The sequence below is a fragment of the Propithecus coquereli genome, unplaced genomic scaffold (genome assembly GCF_000956105.1).
Source record: "Propithecus coquereli isolate 6110/MARCELLA unplaced genomic scaffold, Pcoq_1.0 Scaffold1, whole genome shotgun sequence".
Classification (NCBI taxonomy): Eukaryota; Metazoa; Chordata; class Mammalia; order Primates; family Indriidae; genus Propithecus; species Propithecus coquereli.
This window is the reverse complement of record NW_012133857.1, coordinates 10,446,616-10,454,371: the sequence shown is the minus strand read 5'-3', so window position 1 is coordinate 10,454,371 and position 7,756 is coordinate 10,446,616. Positions and strand designations below refer to the sequence as shown.

Below are 7,756 nucleotides of genomic sequence, written 5' to 3'. Positions count from 1 at the left end.
AGTAGCTGGGACTACAGGCATGTGCACCACTGCACCCGATTACTTTTTCTATTTTTTGTAGAGCCAGGATCTCATTCTTGCTCAGGCTGGTCTCAAACTCCTGACATCAAGTGATCCTCCTGCCTCAGCATCCCGGAATGCTAGGATTGCAAGAGTGAGTCACTGCGCCCAGCCCAGATGATTTCTTTGTGGCCAGTTTTTAAGTTTTTCTTTTTTTCAGAGATAGGGTCTTGCTCTGTTGCCCAAGCTAGAGTCCAGTGACATGATGATAGCTCACTGCAGCCTTGAACTCCTGGACTCAAGCAATCCTCCCACTTTTGCCTCCCAAAGTGCTAAGATTACAGGTGTGAGCCACTATGCCCAGCCCATGGCCAGTTTTTACACAGAATATTTTTAGGTTTTATGGCTGGCTTTTGAGAAAAGTGGTTCTGATTTCTATGACCTGCCTTGGCGAAGAGGGATTTTAACCTCAGGGGAGAATGGAACTGAGAGGGAGGAGGGACAGGAGGGCAGGAATAGGTTATAAGAAAAACTTTGGCTTCTGAAGCTGCATCTAAGGCCTTTATTTTAGGGCGTTGTTTTCTGAGCTCCAACACTTTGTATTGGGGATTATTTTCCTTCTTGATTTATATCCTTTACAGTTTGCTTTAGTATGAGCAGGTGATACACAGTTTTTTTATTTTTTGAAAATGACTTTATTTTACTCTCAATCTTGAAAGATTTTTTTTTTTTGAGCATAAAATTCTATTTTGGCACTCATTTTCTTTGACCACATAAACGATATCATTACAAATTTTTGGTTTCTGTTGTTACTGGTGAGAAGTCAGCTGTTAGTCTATTCGTGACTCTTTTAAAAGTATGTTAGTCTGGGTTCCCTGAGAAGCCGATGCCAAGATGAGATTAAATGTGCAAAGATTTTATTAGGGAGATACCTGTGTAAAGGAAGTTACCTATGTGAAGGAACCAGGTAAGGCTGGAGAGCCATCAGACCATGATGCAAGTCTTACCTCAAGTGAAGGGAGGAAGGTTGGTGGAAGCATCCTAGACACTATGCAGTATAAAGAAGTTTCAGCACGGCTGTTGGGTGGGAGTCCTTGAGCCAAAGTTGGCCAAAAAAGAACAGATCTGCATTAGTATCCCTGCAATAGTCATTGCCTGGAAGCATCCATGGAGGCATGGGGTTTTAGTTTCTTATTGCTGCATAGCAAATTACCACAAGCTTAGTGGCTTAAAAGAACACCCATTTGTTATCTCACAGTTTCTGTGGGTAAGGAGTCCAGGCACAGCTAGTCTAGGTCCTCTGCTTATGGTCTCACAAGGCTGCAATGAAGATGTTGTCTGTTGTGTTCCTTTCTGTAGGTTCGGGTCCTCTGCCAAGCTCACGTGGTTGTTGGCAGAATTCAATTCCTTGTGGTTCTAGGACTGAGGCCTCATTTGCTTGCTGTTTGTCAGCTTGGGGCTGCTCTCAGCTCCAAGAGTCTGACCACAATTGGTTGCCTTGTGTCTCTCTCATAGGATCTCTCAAAGGCCCTCTCACAACACAGCACCTTACTTCCTCAAGGTCAACAGCAGAATTTTTTTAAAGGGCTTGCCTGATTAGGTCAGGCCTAAATGGGATAATCTGCTTTTGATTCATTTAAAGCCAGCTGATATGATGCTTTAATTACGTTGGCAAATCTCTTCACCTTTGCTGTATTCCATTGTTTAGAAGCAAGCTACAGGTCTTGACCACAATCAGGGTGAGAGGGCTATACAAGGACATGGGTCGTGAGCGGTCACATGTGGCTTCCATGCAAATGCAGTGATGGATTTGAGAGCACAGCAGCTGAGACCTTCAGTCAGTTATGCTCCCTGTGGAAGAGCTATGAGGTACATTCTCACTGCCACCACAAGAAGTAATTTTTGTTTGTGGCTGATTTAAAAAGTTTGACTTAATGTTTTGTTTTCTGCAGCCTATGAATGATGTGTCTGTGTGAAGACTTTTTTTTTAATTTGTTATGTTGGGCTTCTTGAAAATGGGAATTGTTATTTTTCATCATTTTGGGGAGATTTATCATCCATTCTTTCTTGAATATTATCTTCTCCCGTTCTCTTATTCATCTGTTCTGAACTCTAATACAAGACCTCTCACCCATCTTGGGTGTCTCTTATCCCTTTTCCATTTTTTCTACCATTTTGTCCATGATGTATTTTTTTTTTTTTGAGACAGAGTCTTACTGTGTTGCCCGGGCTAGAGTGCCGTGGCGTCAGCCTAGCTCACAGCAACCTCAAACTCCTGGGCTCAAGCGATCCTTCTGCCTCAGCCTCCCGAGTATCTGGGACTACAGGCATGCGCCACCATGCCCAGCTAATTCTTTTTCTATATATTTTTAGTTGTCCGATTAATTTCTTTGTATTTTTAGTAGAGATGGGGTCTCACTCTTGCTCAGGCTGGTATCGAACTCCTGAGCTCAAACAATCCGCCCACCTCGGCCTCCCAGAGTGCTAGGATTACAGGCGTGAGCCACTGTGCCTGGCCCATGATGTATTTTTGATACCTTTTGTGATCTTGCTTTCAGTTCACTAATTCTGTCTTGTCTAATCTACTGCCAATCATATCCACCGAGTTTTTAATTTTGGTTATTTTATTTTCTTATTTCTAGAAGTTCTATTTAGTTCTTTTTCAAAAGTGCTATATTTTATAGTTTTCTGTTAGATAAAGATAATTTCAAGCTTGTGATTTATTTCTTTAAACATGGTAAGTATAGTGATATAATCTCTGATATTTCCAATGACTAAAGTCTCTGTGGGATTTTCTGGTCATTCACAGTTCACCATTCCTTGTTTCCTTGTATTCCTGTTTAGCTTTGACTGTGTGCTGGTCATTGCTATTGAAAAATTATTTGTGGGAATTCCTGAAGGCCTGAGAAGAATGTGTTTTTCACTAGAGAGGTTTTGAATTTGCTCCTACTAGCAAATTCGTGTGGGGACAATATCAGTCAGAGATCCCCTTAAACCAAGACCATAGCTTTAGGTTTTCTAGCCCCCCAAGCTGGGCCACAACTTCCCAGGGAAATGGTTTTATTTTATTTTGTTTTGCATTGCCGTTTCTTCTCTGTACAGTGCAAAAGCAGCCCTCTCTACCGTCTTCTATGATTGACGTTGGGGGTACTGGTTTCTCCCATACCTGGAGTATAGAGTCTGTGGGGTCTCAGCTTAATATGTGTGTGTTTGGTTGAGGGGAGTCTCCTCTATGATTCTTCACCTTGGGCCAACCTTGGACTTCGACTGTTATTTCCCTAACCAGTGAAGTTGTCATTAAAACTCAGGCTTTGGCCAGGCATGGTGGCTCACACTTGTAATCCTAGTACTCTGGAAGGCCCAGGCAGGAGGATCCCTATCCCTTGAGATCAGGAATTTAATACCAGCTTGAGCAAGAGTGAGACCCCATCACTACTAAAAATGAAAAAATCAGCTGGGCATCATGGCACACACCTGTAGTCTTAGCTACTTGGGAGGCTGAGGCAGGAGGATCACTTGAGCCCAGGAGTTTGAGGTTGCAATGAGCTATGATAATGCCACTGCACTGTAGCCAGGGTGCAGAGCCTTACAGAGGAAGGCTCTGTCTCAAAAAAAAAAAAAAAAAAAACCAAAAAAAAAACAACAACAAAACAAAACCCAAAAACCCAAGTTTTCTGGTAGTGACAAATACCCTCAGGACCCCTGTATCACTAAGACTGTTTTTGCCCTATTATTACTTCTCTGGGTGCAGGATTCTCCTAGAATTGGGCCTAAGAGTTTTCTACTATCTTGTCAGCTTTTCAGCATTTTTAAGGTGATTTTGAGAATATTTTATCAAGCATTTTTATTTTTATTTTTTTTACAGTTGTGTTACCAAACCCAAAAGGGGTCTGGCCTAGGTCCGTTTGCTCACCACACAGAAAGCCAATTACTGAGATAAGGAGGATTGCCAAGGAAGAAAGGAATTTTTAATACAAATGACATCAGCCAGGAGAACTAAGGGCAAGGGCTTTTATAGTGGGTTGTGGAATGCAGGTCAGGTTGCAGAGTTTGAATTAATGGGGTCTGCAGGTGGTCTGATTCAAGAGTCAGCTGTTGTTGATGGACTTGTTAGGAAGTCCTGGGGAGAAGTTAGTTAAGTCTGCTCTTAGGCTTGAGTGGTCTGAGGTATTGGGAGAGAACAAAAAATAACTTAGGGAGGGGGTTAATTTGCAAGGCCAATTATATAGTAAGGTTTGTTCACATAATCTAGTCTGCCATTACTGGAGACAGAACTCATCCTCATTTGAAAGATTGTGTTGCTGGGCATAGAATTTGAGATTGACATTATTTTTTATAATCCCTTTGAAAGTGGTATTTCACTGTCTTTAGCTTCCAGTGTTGCTCTTGAGAAGACAACTTTTGGTCTGTCTGCTGTTCTTTTTTGGGTGATCTCTCTTTTCTCTCTGGCTGCATTTAGGTCTTTTCTTTATCTTTGGCCTTATGCAGTTTCTCTATAATGTATGTACTGTGCTGATTTTTTAAAAGCATCCTTGTGATTTGTTATACTTCATGAATCTGTGGATTCATGTCTTTCATATCAACTGAAAAAAATCTCAGCCATAATTCTTCTGGGTATTGCTTCTTCCTTTTTACCTTGGTATCTCTTTATAGAATTCTGATTAGAGCACTTCTGTCTTCTCACTCTGTCCTCCATGTCTCTGAAACTATGTTTCATGTTGTCTATCCTTGTGTCTCTCTGTGCTCCTTTTTTTTTTTTTTCTTGCCCCAGAGTCTTGCTCTGTTGCCTGTGCTGGAGTGGAGTGGCATCATCATAGCTCACTGCAATGTCAAACTCCTGGGCTCCAATGATTCTTCCATCTCAGCCTCCTGAGTAGCTGAGACTACAGACATGTGCCACCACTCTTGGCCAATTTTTCTGTTTTTTGTAGAGATGGGATCTTGCTCTTGCTCAGGCTGGTCTCAGTCTGTGCTCCATTCTTGGTAATCTCTTCAGATTTATTTTTAGTTTCCTAATTCTCTCTTCAGCATGTTAAGATCTAATCTTTAAATTCAAGTATATATTTTTTGTTTCTAAAGTTCTATTTTGTTGTTTTTTTAATCCTACTAGCTATTTCGATAGAACTTTATTCCTTTCTCATTTGTTTGATGTCCTTTTATTTCTTTAAACATATTAAACATAATTATTTTATATGCTTTATTTCATAATTCTACTATCTTACCATTTTGAGAGTTGGGTCTTGCTTAGGGTGCCTTGTTTTCATGTGTGTTTTGTGGTTTGATTATATGCTTTACTTTGGAGCTTCATCAGTAGGTATTCTTTGAGGCTTGGGTTGAGAATATTAATGTATTACTTTAGAGAGGATTTTTTTCTGTCAGGAGTCTAGGGGACATTACTAATCCAGGTCCTCTTAAAATCAAATGTTTAATTTAAGATTGTCAGAACATAAAAGTAGTATATACAGTACTTGTACCCTGAAATCATGTTTGCCCAGGGTTTTGGCTGCGAACTCTTGGGCACATTCTTTTTATCCTTTCTGTCCAGAGATAATGCCAGTGCTGAAATAGTTTCCTTGCTCTCCATATTCTGCATCAGGTTTTCCTCTATTTCTCCTTTGCCTGTGGGGATAGCCTTCAGAGACATGGCTTATTAGATACCTCTCCCAGATGGAACCAAAGTTTTTTCTGCCTTCATCTGCATGGTTGTATTACCAGGTGTTGAGTTCTCTCATAAATATATGGTGGGGGTGGGAGGAAGAGAGAAACACCAGGCTTCTGAATCAGAAATCAAACCTTCATTATTCACAGCTTCACAGCGGTAATAGTGGCTGCTCCCGCCATGCAGGGTTGGGGAACCTGCGGCCTTCTGATTTCAAGATTGTTCTTTTGTAAGCACCAAAGGAGGCAAGAAAACGTCACCTTTCTCTGCCGCACTCCTTTTAATAAAAGGATTTGTTCTGTAAAATTTGGCTTCAGTCGAAAGGTTGCACTCAAGGATCCAGAAGACCCCATGTGGCCCTAAGGCTATAGGTTCCCCCACCCCTGCATGGGTTCCTTACATCCCATCTCCCATGTAGTAAAACAGTGAGAGCAGATATCACATGCATTTATGGAGGGGGAAAGTATCTGTACCATAGGAGAGGGACTCCAATTTATTATGAATCTCAGAGCTTATATAGGAACTGGCACATGTACCTCTTTTTCCCTATGTGGGGAGAGAGAAAAAGATTGAAGGGGGAGAGAAGGGAGAGAGGGAAAGGGAGGATTAGAGAAAGCATGCTTTTCTTTTGGAATAAGCAAATCCACTCTTGGGAAAGGAGGGGAAGTTCTCTACCTTGGAATGTTGTAAGCATTTGGCTCTGGGCAAGACACATAGATTATGTCACCCTGTGGGAACAGATGGCTTGGGTGAGTGGGTGGGGCATGAGAGGTAGCAGAGTTAGGAGGGGAGATAAGTGGCTCCAGGTCTACCATCCTTAGAATGTGAAGAGAAAATGACTCTGGGGCAAAAAGACATTCTTTATAACTTGTCAGTTTCATTGCTCAGAGCAACAGGGAGAAATCCAGAGAGGTTTGCCTTACAGCACCAGTCTATGGGCGCCCACAGGACAGTAAGAGTCTTGGTTCTTACTCACAGTCCCTGGATTCTGGCTCCCACTTTGTGTATGATCCCTGGGTATTTCTTTTACTTTTTTGCAATCTCAGGCATTCATTCAAAAGGAAGCTTTAAATATTCTGCCGTCACCTTTAGGTGTTTTGCAGTAGAAGGGTTACTGAATACTTAGTTCATTATATTGATGAAAATGGAAGGCTCCTTCATGTTTTGTGTTGAGATATAGTGCAAAAGGTGTAAGACTTGCAATGAGGGGACCTGGGCTTTAATTCAAGTTTCTTTAAAGCTATGCAGCCTTAGTTTTGAGCAAGTCATTAATCTCTCCTATTCCTAGTTTTCTCTTCTGTAAAAGTGGAACACTAATAATACCTGTCCCCAAAGATTTATGAGAATCTAATCACATATTTTGAGCACCTACTACAGGCCCTTGCACACAGTAAGTGCTCAGTGGAAGCTGTTCAGAAGTATGATTGGTATTGCTTGAGCACTCTTTATATTTAATATTTAGAATTGAACAAGGTACTTTGTCAGCGGCAATAATTCCTCAAACCTTGATGCTTTCCAGGACCTGTCCTTGCTGAGCTCTGATGGTAAAACGATGAATGCAACGCTGAAATGAACTCAATGTTGGGTGGGAAAGGAAAAGGGGAAAACTTGTGATGGAGCATGACACAGTGTGAGCCATGTTCCAGGAATGACAGGTATCCTGATGGATGTGGGCTAGAGTGGGGGAAGTCAGCAGAGAACTCTTCAGCAAACTCTGAATAGGAGCCAGAACGACCAGGAAAGAGGGTACTTCAGAAAGAGAGGACTGAACAATAAAGGTTGCAAAATAGGCAGGCAGTGAGAAGCTATTGAGATGTAGCCATGGGGGTCTGACAGACTTGCTCCACAGCCCCAGCCTCCGTTCCTCAGCAGGTGCTCTCCTGTCCCCAGGGGCTGTGGCGTCACTGCTTTGAGGCTTGTTCAAAACATTTCTCAGAGGCCTTTAAGGAGACAGGAGTCCATTCTGCAAGGACCTTTTTCTCTAAGAACAGCCACTTCCACCACCCACCACATTTGCTTTGAAGTGTATTCTGGTCTTAGGGCCCAATCCTGTGAATGAGAGACAAGGATCTGCTATCCTTTTCACAATACAAATTA

The 7,756-nt window shown here is 41.9% G+C and overlaps 1 protein-coding gene across 1 annotated transcript in view; it reads left to right on the top strand.

Annotated features, from left to right (window-relative positions):
* Window positions 1–7,756, top strand: part of KIF9 (kinesin family member 9) — a 55,158-nt gene that overhangs the window by 19,664 nt on the left and 27,738 nt on the right. The gene's annotated exons all lie outside the window — the stretch shown is intronic.